This window comes from Pteropus alecto, unplaced genomic scaffold (genome assembly GCF_000325575.1).
Source record: "Pteropus alecto unplaced genomic scaffold, ASM32557v1 scaffold20, whole genome shotgun sequence".
Classification (NCBI taxonomy): domain Eukaryota; kingdom Metazoa; phylum Chordata; class Mammalia; order Chiroptera; family Pteropodidae; genus Pteropus; species Pteropus alecto.
The window spans coordinates 39,995,888-40,013,094 of NW_006436298.1; positions in this window are offsets into that span (position 1 = coordinate 39,995,888).

The following is a 17,207-nucleotide window of genomic DNA, read 5'->3' on the forward strand; positions in this document are numbered from 1 at the left end:
TTTTGTGAATGGAGACATTTCTGCTTTGAAGTCATAATTTATCTTGCAAGAGCTACTAAAGGAAGCACTTTTAAACTCAGATCTGAGCATAGGCTGGGAATTTTAAGTCACCTCTAAGCACTAGGGTAAATTGAGAAGAGTGGAGTCTTTTTACCTCAGGGAGTCAATTTTAACTTACTGCTTTTTTTCTCCAAAGATAGTTTTTGAAACATTTTATCTCTCTTGCTTTCTTTGCAAATTCTGACTTAGGTTGGATAAATGAACTGTTTGTGATTTATTTATGACATTTAGTTTTCTGTGAGTTAACTTGTGACTACCTCATCATTAACCATCTAGCTAAACAAGAGTTTAAAAAATTAGCCTATGGAAAGCCTAAGGAAACACTATATTTTTCCAACCTACTCCAAGACAATTATAATTACTACCAGCCATCTCTCTTCCTAAGCCTTAGGAAGAAGATATGGCAGAGAGGGCAAGAATGTGGACTCCGGAATCCACATGGCCAGATTCAAATCGTGCCTTTACCGTTAGTCAGTTCTGTGACCTAGGCAGGGCAAGCTACTTGACATCTCTGTGCCTCAGTTTCCTCATCTGTGATTGGAAGTAAAGCTCATACCTTCCTCATAGGGTTGTTATGAGTAGTAAATGAGTTAAGACACCAAAGATTTTTTAGAAGGGTTCTTGACACATAGCAAAATGTAAGCGCATTTTTTTCTTATTAAATTGTCTTCTAAACTTGTGATATTTGAATACTCGAAGGATGGACCATGAAAGCATATATTTGTAAAAACAGGTATCTTTTGCTTTTATGCTTTGATTAATTATAAAGTGGCAATTAGAAGCAGATAAGATTTAATACAAAGATGTTCCTAGATTTAGTCACAGTTTTTTGTTTTTGTTAAATAGTCAGATGTTTTATCTATTTAAATCTTCTGTGTCTTATAATAATGCTATTTTGAATCTCACATTTTAAAGGTCGAAGAGAAATGTCTTCAACCTGTGAGTTTGCATAATACAACCCACCTGACTGAATGCGGCTACATGAAGTGGCTCTTCCCTACCTTCACTGCCTTCCCACACACTCTGAAGAGGGACGTGTAGCACACATTATGCAAGCTCTACAGAAAAGGAAAATAATAAAAACACATTTCTGTCTCCATATGTTATTGCTTTTTCTACACACTAAGTTTTCAGGGTAACTATCTTGTTGTTAGATTTGCCTATTGCTGACAAAGCTATTCAGGGATAAACAATACCCTCTGTCATTTGATAGGCAGCCAAATTTCCCCAAGAGGATTCTTTTGGAACCCCCTAAAAGTCCCTTTGTTGCAATCCACAGAAAGTCACAAGAGAGCAGCTGAACTGTGCAACTGAGTTTTATTTATTACACGTACAGACACACACATGCACACACACCCTCCACACAAAGTGTCCCTCATTCCTTCACATTTTTTTCTGCGGTTGGTTAGGGAAGAAATTTGGGGCTAAATCTCTGCTGGTTTGAGGCCATGATTGTTTTTCTCTTTCTAGGAGTTCACATGCATTATAATCATTTCTTAATCTTCACAGTGTGCATTTAGCAGTGCTCTATGATCATACCCGTTTTATTGCCAGAAAGTCCAAGGAGAATGCCAGCGATCTGGCCAACTTTGGGATAAAACAGATAAATCACCCAGCAGTCACAGTTCAGCCACGTGGACTTGAAACAGCTTGGGAGTCACCGAAGGGAAGGTCGTAGGACTTGAATTAAGGTAAGCTCCGTTTCAAGTGAGGCGGATGTGTGGGAGAGGTTCGCATAATCTTAACCTGGAGGCTCAGAGTTCTGTTTCTAGCGCTTTTTCCTTCCTTCTGACCTCACAGTGAAGGTCAGGCTCTCCTGCCTCTTGCTTTCTGAGCCCACATATATTATTCCTTTCTAATATGGATCATGTTGTTATCTTATATATTGATTTTTATAACCACTTGAATGATTGTCTCCAGCAGAAAGAGAGGGACCCCATAAGGAGAATGTTTTACGAATCAGTGTATTCTCAGCACCTAACCCAGTGCCTGACATACAGTTGGTGCTTAATATGTAATGACTGGTTGAGTGCTCTCTTCTTTGTGCATGCATGTTTCTTGTGCCTTTTCTCAGTGTCCTCTGTAATACCACTGAGTCGGTGCTGACTAGGGCCAGACATGATAAGAGTAGCAGAGATTACCACATAATCTTCTGGGCAAGCAAGGAATGTTCCATCAATCAACACCTTAACAGGAATTTATTAGATTCTCACTGTATACTTACTGTACGCTCAGTGCTAAAAATAGAGAAATTTGCCTACAGAACTTCAAAATCTAGCTTGTAACATGGATCTTACACAGATTTCATAATTAAATGCTAATCAAAACAACAAACAAACAAACCTGAGATTAATTCTAAGAGAAGTAGCGTTTCAGAGGATGGAGAGGTGAAGTGTTCTGAAGTAGACAGAAAAGGTTCATAGGGAGTTGGGGCTTAAGCAGGAAAGTTGTGTAGAATTGGGATGTATTAAGGGGTGGTGGCAAGACTTTCTACATGGGACAGGGGAAACAGCATGAGCAATGACATGGAGACTGGCATGAGTGCGGTTATGTGAGAAGACAGGCCACAGTACTTAAGAGAGAGGAGTGGACTGTACTTAAGAGAGAGGAGGAGATCAAGGCCAAAGGATGGAAAACCTGATATGTGGTTTGTGATCTTGATTCAAAGTCCAGCCTCGTCAGGACTTCTGCACCCAGGGTAGCAGAGACAATAATTTGAGCAGTAGTGGAGGTTGGAACAAGGTACAGGTGCTCATCCTACCACCTCTGCTCCACACTGTCTTCTTGTTTTTGATTTCATTACAATCAGCACTTATTTTTTTAACTTAAAAAATCTCCTATTGATGAACCAGACTAACCTCTGTACAAGGCAGTGGTTCACAAACTTGGTTGTGCCTCAGAATCCCTCATGGATCCTATTTTAAATGTTGATTCCTGGGACCTGTTTCCCACCCCTCATCTAAGTTCTAATTCAGTAGAATTGGACTGGGGCCTAGAGATCTGCATTTTTGCAAGAATCCAGCATGCTCCCTGGACCATGATTTGCAAATATGGCCCTAAGGAATAAGTAGTCTGAGGAGCAGTAAAAACTCAGAAGATGGGCAGCCAGAGAAAGGCATTCGTAATAGAAGCAAACTGTATAATAGCCACTATGACACCATTCTTTGATGAAATTTAAACACTGTCCAGGAAGCTCTTATCTTTCCTATCACTTGGGAGCTTACCTTAATTTGATGAGTAGGGCGGTATGTACAATAAGCATGGAAATGATCCACTTTCCAGAAGCCCCTGTAGTGAAAATACTACAACTCACCTTAATCCAAGGACATCCTAAGAGCAGCCACTTGAATTTATGCTCTGCTATCAGCTGAGCTCAGAGTAGCTCATTTTAAACTACAATTAGTAGCAAATTACAGTCAGACTGGCTTTCAAAAGAGCTGGTTACATTCTGCTAGGAAACAATTTACAGGATCAGATTGCTGCTGCCACTAAATCAAACAAGCTCATCTGGCTCCTGAGACTTGGGCCTACTGACCCTGTAAAGTCTGCAAGTTGGCTTCTTAGCTCTGTGTTCCCTCTAACAATGGCCTGATCTGCTTGGGGGTGGGGGGTGCAGAGAACTCACTGGCAAAAATGCATTATGGTGAAGATATATGTTCCTCCTACAACTCCAAATGGGAAAACTGCCAGTGACTACTGTGGTACCCGACTCGGTTTCTTCAGTCTTATGATGCAGGCTCTCTGAAAGCCTCACTGGGAAGTAAAGAGGACCTCAGGGGTGAAGCAGAGGAGGGGAACTGTTAACTGTTCTTTTATTCAATACACATTGTAGAAAGGCGGGACAGTGCGTAGCAGAAGCATGCCACTGGGCTCTCCGCAGAGTCACAGCATTGGAGTGTGATGAACAGGAACACCGTCAGCTGATACGATCTGGTGCAGAGATGGAATGTGCAGTGTGCAGAGCGGGCCCAGTTTTGACTGGGTCAAATGAACCTCCTCAGGGTTAGAATTTGAGGAAATTGTAAAGTATTTCGTTTCTTACAGCTGCAGGGTGGGGAAAAGCCTCCTTTTTACTTATTTCACCAGACATCTTTTGTGTTTTCCACTCTCTTACCGTTTTATAATGAGAGCACAGCCATTTCACCTGAGATGAAAATAAAAGAAAGGACTCTAATAGTGAAGGAAACACATTTTAAGACTAATCCTGCTCCTCTTTTTTTTTTTTAAACCTGCCAGCAAAAAGTGTTTGGCTTTATTTCATGTGATTCTGGCTGGAGAGAGTCAAGTGTTCATTAGGGAATGCTCGGAACTGTCTGTCTTAAGGTTAAATGAGTACAGCACAGATGCTGTGGCTCTGCCATGCCCAGGCACAAACACCTATAATACCTGGAGTTAGGGAATCAAAACCCCCCACTTTTGCTAATCTCCAACTAAAGGTGCCGAGGGCAACCCTCGACTCGCTTGAGGACAGATAACTTTCGGCTCTCCCAAGGACAACACAAGACAGGGAAAGAATGTTATTGATCTAAACTGAATTTGAGTCAAAAGCTAACACCCTTTTCAAAAATGTAAAACATTTTGCTTGCTTAGAATATCTACTAGGTACCGAATGGGTAGGTCAATGGCGGTTCTCCAGGACCACCCAGTTTCTGACTATCACCCCTGTACTTCCAGCCTCCAGCTCAAGGTAGAGGAAAGACGTATCCTAAAAGGCATCTTGCATGTTCCCTTCTTTTATTTTCTTTCTTTGACCATTCTTTATTCACCACTTACCACTGACGAGTTAGCTGTCTTAAGGGTAGCTAGAGACATATTCAGTGTCCTCACGTCCTATATTATACATCGAGGAAGAAAGTGACATAAACCCTGGGCCACGGGGCTCCTAAACACTTCAGAGGTGGAGGGAGACTTGTCTTCACCCTCCTACACTGGGCTCTTGGGAACCTGATGAGAATGAACCATGCCTGGTATTTTTTGCACTACCTTACATATGTCATAATGAAATGTCTGACCCAACAGTTCCCTGGTTTCATGTGTGTCAGGTTCCAAAAAAAAGGGTAAATTTCTAAGATAAAAAGGAATAAGATGACTTCTTGCCAAGATGGAGGGTGAGGCTAGAGTCTGCGTATCACTCGCCATGTGCTCAACATCTCCTGAGTATCTATGTTTTGAAATCAATGCGCCCTGCCTGAGGCATTCATATACTGTGATATGTTTTCAAAAATCACGATAATGTGGCCTCTTTAAGGAATCTGGACTCAGGACCAAGCCTGGAGGAAGGTATCTGTGTGATAGGGATCTGCTTTAACCTCTCCTCTGTGCTTATCTTCGGTCTGTCCACCTCCCATCCTCTTGGCTCAGTAGCAAGCAAAACAGGAACCAACGAGGAAGAAGCATTTCCAACCTCAGTGAAACATTTTTAGTGTGTGCTATTGAACTTGTTACCTACCTACCATTTGTTGAGTGGAGTTTACACTGGTTGAATTCCGAATCTTCCTGCACCCTCTGGGATTTCAGTCTTTCAGGGAGTCAGAAGGAACCCTTGTGGTCCCCTCCATGGCAGCCTTCTCAGTCTTCTAGGAATTCTATAGACTGGGGTCCTACCCGTCTGCCATCCTGTTTTGAGGTCTGTCATGCCTTTGTTCATTTACTTCTTTTCTCTTCCTCAATCATAGACCAGTTCAGCTTTGTGTGGAATCAACAGAATCATACAACCCGACCTCCTGATTTTACAGATGAGGATCCTGTGGCCCTGGAAGCTCATGTGATATATACGCACAACTGCCTGTGTTCCTTTTCTGAATCCTCTGTCCCTTTTGTCTTGTGTTGCCGTGTGTGTGTGTGTGTGTGTGAGAGAGAGAGAACACTGATATTTATTGGGCTCCTATTATATGCCAGACTAGAAGTTTTTTATATATTATTTTATTTCAGCATTATATCAGCTCTGTGAACTCGGCATTATTATCTGCATGTACTGCGAGGGGAAATGTAGGCTCAAAGAGATTCAGTAATTTAAGACTGCACATCTGGGAAGAGCTAGGATCATGATCACCTCTGACTCGGCCCAGGATTGTCCCTAATACCCAGTCTCTAGCTGCCCTGTGTGGAGCATGACCCTGGCATCATAGACAGGAAGCAGCTTAGCACTTGCGGAGTGAGGGGTGGCCTGGAAGGAGGCAGCCTGTGCCCTCAGAGGATGTGCACCTCACTTCTGTACTTGATGCAAGGGGAGGGGCTGTGCGTTTGTATGTATACGTCCTGAAGGTCAGCAATGCAGGTGATGGTATTCTGCTACTTAGCAGGACACTGCTCCTAAATCATCTGCCCAACTTCTTTTCACTTTGAGGATTTTTTTTTCACTTTGAAGTCACATTGGGAGGGAAAAGGATCTTGCAGAGGTGTTAAGAACAATGACAGCAGTATTATGGTCCCTTATATGCCGTCTAATTGCATAGATGCTACTGGGGACCTGGGTGGGGATGGGAGGGTGAGGGAAAGGGTGAGAGCAGGCATCTTGTTCTCTTTAAGGGGATGAAATTCTCAGATCACCCTACCTGATGGGTAAATACCAAATGAGAGAACTTCGTTTCCTGGGCCCCTTGGCAGAAAAGGTGCTCTTGGGGAAGCACTTTTATTCATTTTTTCTGGGCATATTTAGAGGCCAGTTTTTTCCCCGGTAGCTCTCTGAGTGGGGATGGAAAGGAGCTAAGCAAGAAGGGAATTTACAATTATTGACTAGGTGTAGTACGTTAGACACAACACTCCCTACTTTTCCTGCAGTTTTCTCAGAGCTAGAGAATACATGCTCCCTCTCTGCCAAGAAGAACTGACTTGGACCCTCTGCATAGATCTGCTGCGACTATACCTGTGAGAAAAATATTTTCTAATGGGAGACTTCTCTTGGAGAAAAACCGCTGAAAGGGAAAACCCATAATCTAGTTAGGACATAATTTCTTCTTTTTTTTTTGCTTGCTCTGTGCCTTCATTCATTATACTTGTATTTTAAGACATTGGGAGTGCAATTAATCCCACCTTTTCTTTATCTCCAGAGATTTGACTTTAGCTCATTTTGACCTGGCAAATTGCCAACACCTTTTTTTAAAAAAATCTTTCCAAAGAAGGCTTATAAACTGGTAGAGCTACTTACATGCCAGCAATCTGAAGAAATGTTGGTGTGTTCAGACACGGATTTCTTTTTCAGAAGAGTACAAAGTGACTCTTAGTGGTTCAGAGGAAACTAACTGAAGTTATTTTATTTTACACAGGAAGACAAAACGAGAGAATGATGTAAGAATAACGTCGGACTGGAGGTGGAAGTTTCTCTAGGTTCCCAGTGCTTTTAATTGTCATGAACACTCGTGGCCCTTTTCCACACAAACCTTGTTTGGAATGCTGTCTTATTACTGCTGCTTTGAGAAGAGTGGAAAAGGCAATCCACTCGCATAAGTTTGACTTGGCAGGATTATCACTGAAAGAAAACCTATCAAAGTGTGCTCTTTCAGTGACCACGACAGGCTTTTTAATTTCTTTGATAATTCCTTCACTGTATTCTGTTTTGGTACAGCTGGGACTGACCTACTTTGTTCCTTCATTACAGGGTTTTGCATGTGTAATAATAAGATGAGGAAGCTCTGATGTTAAATCTCGCCCCTGAAACTCAGCAAGGCTTCTCAGCTTCAAATCCCTAGACCAGCTTCATGAATTTCATTTACATATTCATTTATTTACATGATGTCTAGTGCTGAGACACTGATAAAAAAAAAAAAATTAAAACATAAATTCATCAGCAGGACCTGTAGTGGAGCTAGATTAAAAATTGAACCTCTGAACTTTCCCATAATACCTCCTGCCACAGAAATAACAAGGTCATTTCTGAGCTCCACAAACAAAGGAAACTCTCTTCTCCCCTACAATAGGCGAAAAAGCAGACCTGAGAATACTCGCACAGCTCAAAACATCACAACATCCCCAAACCAAAAGAAAAGCAACCGTGCCAAACAGCCAAATAAACAGAGGTGAAGTCAGTCTCCAGCAAACCCCGGGAGTTGCCAAATTTGGTTTCTGGCTGTTTGCCCTGTGGGGATTACGTAATCCCTAGACAAGGGCCCTCGAGCATTTCAGCCTCTCATCTTAGATTTTTACTACTAAGACTAGCAGGAAAAATGGGCGAGAATCTCACTTCCACTGATGAAGCGAGGCTGCTGATTTTTAGTAGGGAATTTTGTTGTTAGTGTCATTGGGATGATGTGGAAGGAAATGCCATGATTGTGAGATAACAGAATGAATTTCTCTCCCCCCTCCCCAAAAAGCAACTAAATTGCCCCCCATTTCGTACTCTTAAGTAATCCAGGCCCCAGTTCTCTGAGGTCAAAAAATGTGAAGTGAGCCCTGCTTGCTTCATTCTTCCATGGTAGGATAGAAAGCTTAGACAAAAGAATGTGGCCGATAGTCTAGAGCTTTGCTAAAGAAAAGCAGAAGTTGGAGGGAGTTGAGGCTGGTGGCTGGTATCAGAAGATGTATCAATGAAAGGTACCAGATACCTTATGGATGTTGTCTCATTTCACATCCCCATCAGCCCTATAAAGTATCATTCCCATTTCACAGGAGAGGAAATTGAGTCTGAGAGCTTGCTTGAACTCATACAGCTGCTTAGCAGTGGCCCTGCTAAGTGACTCCAAAGCCTTTTCCATACTCTGGGCCACGAGCATCGCTTCATCAAATTCAAGAGAAGTGAAAGTGTCCAGTGCCTTCATTAGCCCCATGGGAACCTGTGTGATTGAGCCTCTAAAGGCCCTTGTCTCTAAGAATCAAGACCTACATATTCCCTAGTCCCTGTGCTGTCCAATACAGTAGCTACTAGCCACATGTGGCTGTTAAAATAAACAACTCAGCTCCTCTGTCACACTAGCAGTACATCACTGCTCAGTAACCACATGCGGCCAGTGGCCATATTTCTGGACAACACAGCCTTCTAGGAGATTTTCATCTTCACAAAAAGTTGTGGTGGACAGCACTGGAGAGGGAACAGTAGTTGCTAGTGGGGCCTCCTCTTCTAGGCTGTACTTAGTCCTTCTGAGCCTGGGGAATCCAGCTTGTCCTGCTTATTGGAGGAGAGATGCATCGTCCCACTGCTTTTCTATTGAGAGGAATTTTCTCTATGCTCTTTTCTTACCTTTGTCTGCCTCTTTACTCATGCTACTTCCGCGAGGTGGAGGTGCTTTACTGATTGGGTAATCTGACAGGGCTGGGGACATGGGGTAGGCCTGCTCCAATGGAGGTGCTTTACTGATTGGGTAATCTGGGAAGAATAACTGGCAATGAGCTGCCTATCGGGAGCACAGGTCCTGCTGCTGTTCCCCTGGGGCTTTGTTGCTATCGAAGACAGTGAATCCCAGCAGCCTGGGGTTGAACCCCCGTGAGAGCTGTAGGGGACTGCCCAGACCCTCCTTTAGGACAGAGATTGTTCTCCCACCTTCTGAGAATGTTAGTGAACCGGTGACTTGTGCCTCCCAGCTGAGGCCTTCTCTAGCAACTGTCTTCCATTAACGAGAACCACAGGTCGCACTCCATTCCCTGTGGGCACCCCCCATCCAATGTGTGGTCGAAAGCCCAACTTACTTGCATTAACAGGACATCTGGGAAGGTTCTTCCCAGTCTTTTGATCAACTGAAGTCTTTGTTGTTACTCTTTGCAGTTCAGCACCCCCTCTGCCTAATTCCACTCCTTTCACTTTCCCACAGGTGTGAATCTGAGGGGTCTCAACATACTTCCTGCATGTTCTCTCTCAGAGCCTTTTTCCTGGGACACCAATTTAAGACAGTGCTGTCTTCATGTTAGGGTACTTTTCCTGTCCACACTTTTGATGGAGTCTTCTTGAATTATCCTAATTTGAATGTACCCTCTGAATCCTGCTGGGACCCTCACTGACAGGGCTGGGGACATGGGGTAGGCCTGCTCCAGGCCCCTGATCCCATGGCTGATAGGTCAGTCTGCTCGGTTGTAAGGTTAGTATTAGTAGGGCCGCCTACTCACAGGTAGTGTCCGCATCCTCAAACCTACAGAAATCAGCTTGATAAAGATATTTTGGCCTCTGTGTTAATTCCATGGTTAGATTATTCAAAACCTGAGTGGGAAAGCTGCTTATTGGTAGCTCCCTCAGAAACCCTGACCCCATCGAGTGCAACTTGTACCAGTTTTGAATGGAAAGGCCAAGTTGGCTGTTTAAGGTCATCCTTTAGACAATGTGTGTGGTGCGGGGAGGGCATCTAGCGAGCTTGGTCTCTTCTAACTAGGACAGCTACTTTCACTCCTACACAGGGGCCTTGATAGGATAGGCAGGTTGATTGGATCTCTTTTATTCTCAAGATTATTTAAGCCATTGGTATATTCTGTGTCTAAAATCTTTTTTTAATATGTTTTATTACATAATTAATAACTGAATTCATTCTCTTTGTTTAAAAAATAATTAAAACATTACAGATAAGGCTGAAATCCCTCTTGGCTGTCACACCAATCCTCTCCCCAGAAGACAAACTATTACCCTCCAGACCTTTCCCAAATTGGAGTATCTGTTTAAATTAAAGTTCTGCATTTTCTTTAACCTGAATATTCAACTTTTCAGAAAACCTCTTGATTGTACATGAGAAGGAATGGACAAGGACATTTATTGCAGCATCATTTATCATAGCAGTCAGGGTAAACAACTTAATGGGGTCTAAGTAAATTGTGGTGTATTTTTACAATGACATTGTATGCAGTAGTAAAAACAGTGAGTGGATCTGTAAGTGCTGACGTGAAAAACTCTTCAGGAGATATTGTTGAGTGGAAAGGGAGCTTATAGGATGAGAAGTGCACTGTACTTCCGTTTTGTCAGGGCTGTTTAGGAAAACGATCCCCTACCCTAACACAAATGACTTCCCTTTGGGAGAGAGGACCAGGAGCACACTCCCCTGCTCTGCCTAGTTCAGCCATTTCTTCCCGTTTTCCTTTATCATTTCTGCCTTCCCTTTACTCCCCAGCCTTCCTTCTCTTAATCACTTCTTTCCATGGGTTAAAATCGGAGCCAAATCTACATACTATGAACTGTTTTTGTTTACTCTCATTAGCTAGCAGTTGAACTCAATTGATTGGCAATGTGGCCAAGCCAAACTAGTAGTTAAAGTGTCAAAATAAATGGATCCAGTCCTTGCCGCCAGCTCATCTGATCAAGGTAATGAATAATTAATTGAGCAGCAATATGATCTGTTATATGGAAACTTGCCTACTTTGGCTACTATAAAAACTGCAAAGATAAACCAACGATTTGACAGTTAAAAAAAATATGTATATAAAAAAGAAATTTCAAGTATGAATTGAATAATAAAAGTCTAATGTTTGCCTTAAAGGAAGTGCAAGTAGCATTGTACTTGTGCTACTAGAGCATGTAAATTATTTGAACTGAAGAATTCTTGTTTAATGGCTTCCTTTTGTATTAGAGAGAATAATGCCCCAAGGAAGCGAGGTTGAAAAGCAGGACTCCTGGTTCGGCCGCTTTTTAATGACACATTGTATAGAAGTATTTGTCCAATCTCTCTCTGGTATGGCGGGATCTAAATGTGTGCTTTTACTCATAGGTCTGTGTTTGGGGCACAATCTTTATGAGATGGATGGAAATGGCTGACACAGTGCTGAAACGATTAATGGCAGGAAGGACCAGCTCTGGGCCTCCCTAGAGCTCTGTGTCATGGTTTAGGTCTGAGAATAAAATCATATGAGAAATAGTCTTAGGAATTGGACATTTTTAGTTAGAAGAAGAAATCCAGGGTTATCAGATAAATAGAGGGCCCCAGTTAAATTTGAATTTAAGATAAACAATGAATATGTTTAAAGTATAATTATACCTCAGTTAGCGCATGGGACAAACGTATCATTACTTATCTGAAATTCAATTTCGATTTGGTCTTTATATTTTTTTGTTGAATCTATAGTGTCTTATAAACTTAAGAGTACATTATTCCACATGTTTCTTTGTCTCACAAACTCAAAAAATTATAAATTGTAACCAATACTTTGAATTCAAAAAGTGTTGGATATTAAATCAATTCAAGGACAAATTTTCTAATAACTGGGGTGTCCTACATTGCAACAGTTTGTCTAAAAAATAGGTCATCCCTGAGCCAAAGATAACACTTTATCAACATTTTTAAAGCAAAAAACTAAGAGGAACATAAAAAGTCACGAAATATTAGGGGCACACTTCTGCAGTGGAATTTTTTAAAAAATCTTTTATTTTAGCCTCTGATGCTTCTAGCTACTGTTATGATAGGACTGTCACTACTCTCATAGCATGACCAAGCCACTGTTTCCCCCACAGAAAAGTCGGTCTTCCTGAAATCCTCAGGGACACCCTTCAGGCACTGTAAGATGGTCCTCTGTATGTACATAGTGGGAAGATTCAAAGTTGATCTTAAAGTAAAGCAGAAGACCATCATGCTTGGCAAGATCCCATTTATGTAAACTTTTAAAAGTATAAACATAAATACAGGTAAAAGCATAATTTTTTTCTGGTTAAATACTAAGAAATACCTAAGAGTGTTTCTTTTAGGGAAGAGGATCAGTTATTGAGGGTAAGTGAGGAAGACTTAGTATTTATTTTATACCTTTGTGGATGGATTTTAAAAAGTAACTCTGCACTTTGAAACAGGCTGGATATATACCTTTTATGAACACTGGAGTGGCGATCTCAGAGATGGGTTGGGATTTGTGCTGGAAGGAGACCATCTCATGTTCCTTTCAATGTAAAGACTGTATATACTTAAACACTTTGAGAAAAAGCCCATCAATTATTTTGAGTAACATCATTGATACCTTTGGGCATTCTCAGTCTCCCCTGCCCACCTACAAGCTCAGGTGAGAGGAAAGTGTCTCCCGCTGCCCCCATAGCCAATTACACCTTTGTTTGCCGATGGTTGTGTGTGAATTGCATGAGGGTACATATTGTTTAATGAATGGGTCCAGGTCACAAATTCACATTTTATTCTTGGCCTTAGGTTGAAGGCAGGCCCTGGCAGTTCAACAATGGGGAAACACATACCTTTTAATTCCCTTCTTAATAGCAGCTCAAACCACATGAAATTGCTATTACTTAGGGGGAAAAAATTAAAAGGCTGACTATCAGCAATTTCATATGGTTTAACTAATAAGGACATCCTTTTTTGTTTTCTCCTTGATCAATTATAAAAACAAATCAAAACAAGCAAAGTATATATGTTTTCAGGCTTCTGAATCTGCCTTGTTTTATACTATATAATCTATTATTTATGACACGAATATTAATAACAGCTAAAACTTACGTAACTTTTTGTATATGCCAGATGTTTAAATGCTGTAAATCTTTATACTCATTTAAATTTTACAATAAACTTAAGAGATAATTATGTTTATCTCATTTAGCAAATAAGGAATTTGAGACTCGGAGATTAAGCATCTTGCCTGGGTTGGTGCAACTGTAGGTGTTGGAGCAGGGACATGAGCCCAGGCAGGTCTGGATCATCACCATTGCATCACACTGCTTCTCCTTTGTTCCGGCCCCCAGGTTCCTGTTATGTTAGGCCTGTCACTACCCTCTTATAACCCGTCCAACCAACCATTTTCCCAGCAGACAAGTTGGTCTTTCTAGATTCCACCCAGGCACACCCCAGGATGTTTCCCTTAAAGCAGTGTAGGGTCTTGGAATGCAGGCCCTGGGGCAGGCAGCCTGATTCTTATTCACTTCTGGTGCCAGTCTCACTGCAAGGAAATGGTTCTTGATAAGAATCATCAAGATTTGCTGGCGTTCCTGAGGGTGCTCTGGAGGCACTGATCTTACCATTCCCACTAACTTGCTCTCCACTCCACTCCACAGTGGGCTGCCTTTGTGCTTATGCTTCCTCTCCTCTTCCCTAAAACAGTAATACTGAGGCTGAAGTAAGGCAGAGTGGGTTGTGTGTCCTACGCACAGGAATGCTTAGTACCTATGGGCACATTATTTTTCTGCAAGTCAGTCAGTTACTTCACCTGTAGAATGAGCATAATAATACTGGCATTTTGGGGTGGCCATGTGCCTCAGCTAGCTTGTGGACGTAAGGCACAGTATAACATGGGACATGCAGTAAATGATATGAAAAATCCATTGGAGCTGCATCCACTTCCGTGTGAGGCCGGGCCTGTGATGTGGGCTAACACAGCTTTCTCTGGCCTATAAATTGTCCTTTAAACAATAACCACTTCATTAAAAGGCACCTTTCAATTTATTAGTTAAATCTTGGTATCTGTAAGTGCGGAAATTTTGACCCCACCCCTGGTATTTCCTTTTTCGAGAAGGAACTGCACTAGTTTTGACATCTTGGCCCTCCCTCATTCCGTCCTCTGAGGAAAACAGGAGGATATGGAATTGCCTCTTTAGTTTCTCCTTGCCTTTCTTCTTTCTCTTAGGGCTTGTCAGCTATGTTGAGTACATGGTCTTTTCTGTCCCACCAGAGGCAGCCTCCTATACTCAGTGGTTCAGAATTTGGGCAGGAAAGACAGTTTATGTTGAAGTTTTATAGTACGGGATTTTTTTCTGAGTAATGTAGCTCAGAGATTTATTAGAATTCAATTCCTCCTCTGCTCTCAGACCATGCTCTGGCTTTGCCAAATATTTCAAATGCTAATTAAACACATGCGTTGCATATATTCAGTATTTTAGTAGGCAATAGCTACCATATTAATGTGAACATTTGAGATTTGCTATTTGAGATATTTGAATAATTTAATACTAGAACATTATTGACATTCATGCTGATTTTTAAATATGCAATGGTAATAGATTTTTCATTTATTTTTGTGACTTTTTTTTCTTTGGGCATATACTCAATTTTGAAACAGAACTAACACAATATTCATATTAGTGAGATTGAACTTTTGGCTTACTGATGAAATGAAGGAGTCTGTTCCCTCAAAGGCACCTCACAGTTGGTTTTTTAAATGAAGTAAAATAAACATACAGAGAAGTACATTATATGTAACTGGTACCCAGATGAAGAGTGAGAACATCACCAGTACTCCAGAGCTCTCTGGCAGGTGCTCCCAATCACAGCCCCCACCAAGTTAATTGTGACCTTGACCTCTCACATTATACATTAGTTTTGCTGGTTTTTGAACTTTGTATAAATGCAATTATACAGTATGCACTATAGTTTTTTGACTCTGCAAATAGTGCTCTAATGGTTTCTACACCAATTCTTGAGAAGGAGACCTGGAAAGAAGAAGGGAGGGTGGAGAAGAGAGTGAGAGAGAGTGTGTTTGTGGGTACCCTTTGCTGTAGCTACTCTGAAAATAATGCAGGCTGTGAAATGTTGGGGGAGAAGGTCAACAAGCTGCATTAGCTGGTCTGTGACTGTCTTAGAGTTTATTTACACGAGAAAGTGGAGTAGATCGGAATGAAAAACTTGTTGAACTGACTAGGCTTCACTGTGCAGTGGAGTTGTGGACACTTGGTTCTGATGCCTGTGAACCTTAAGGGAACTCCAGGGGACTGACCTGGTTTGATTTTATAGCTCTGCTTCTGAGTCTCCTTTGCTTTAAAGTTATGGTCTTGTACCCCAGCTGTCTTCCCAGAATCTCAAAGAAATCTCTGTTGGGACACATTTCCTTCCAGGTTTTCGTTGTAGTCATAGCTAATAAATGGATAAGAAGATAACGATATCTTAACTCTTTTACACATTGTACATCTCCTCTGGAACACTAGGACATTTTAAAGATGAGGAGGACTTTGTTGGTCATGGCTGTATGCATACTACAGAGACAGGATTCATGATGCAGATAGCCACGTCTGTCCTTCAGTGCTTTGCTAAATCCTTCAACTTCTGTTTCCAAGGGTACATCCTGAGTGTTCTCTCAGAGCTTGGGGGCCTTCATGTTGCTCACCATTCTGGGTGGAGGAGGAAATTAGGTCATTTTCTTAAACTACTGAGTAAGAAATCTAGAAGTTGAGTCTAGCTGTCTGGTTTCCAATCTGATGATTGTTCACTATACTTTACTGCATGGATGAAACAGAGTCATCATGATCCAACCCTTTAATTTTTCAGATGAGAAAATCAAGATTATATAAATTTTCCAAGGCCCAGTGGCCTTTCAACTTCACCACCCTTTCTCTTGTCTCCCTCACCTCTTTGCCAATTCCAACCCAACTTTTCTTTGACCTTTTACCAACATCTCAGAATAAATGTATGTTTAGTTATTTGACTTCACAGTTCTGGACTAATATTAACTAAAGGTGAGACTTGTAGGTCAGAGGGGAGGAGAGAGTGGTGCCTTGGCATTGTGATGGGAAAGCTGCTTTGAGAGAAGAGAATCCCTTGACGTCCCTAAAATCATACCTTGTACGTTCTCTTCTACTCTCTTCCTTCATAGATCTTGTCTTCACAGTATTTATTCTTAAAAATTATTCATTGAGCACTTGTTATGTGCCAGGCAGTATTCTAGGGGTTAAGAGACATCTGCGAACAAAATAGACAAAAGTCCCTTATCTTGGGAGGCTTATATTCTAGCAGGTCGTGATAGAGAACAAGCAGTAGATATTATAAATGATAAATGGGTGAATTAAATAATCTGTTAGACAGTGAGAAGGGATATGGAAAACAACAAAGTAGGGTAAGAAGAATTAGGCATGCTGGGGTTGGGAGGGGCAGGTCCCTGCAGAGGTAATAGAGTGGGTCAGGGTGGACTCACTGAGAAGGTGGCATTTGAATAAAGACTTTCAGGCCGTAGTGGAATAAGCCATTCAGATATTTGGAAGAAGAGCAGTCCACAAAGAGGGATGAGCAAAGGCAAAGGCCTTACTGTGGGGAAATGCCTGGAATGTTTGAAGTAAAGTACAAGGTCAATGAAAGAAAAAGAGAATAATAACAGCGGAAGTCAGTGAAGTAACCAGAAGTCAAACCATGTAGTGATCTCTCGGTCATTGTTAAGACTCTAATTTTCATTCTGGTTGAAATGGGAAGGTATTACAGGGCTTTAACCGGAGGAGAGATGTGATCTGGCTGATATTTTACTAATCATTTTGGTTACACTGTTGAGGACAGGCAGGATGGTGGGAGACAGAGAGGGAGACCAGTTAGGAAGCGATTTCAGTAACTGAGGCAAGGGAC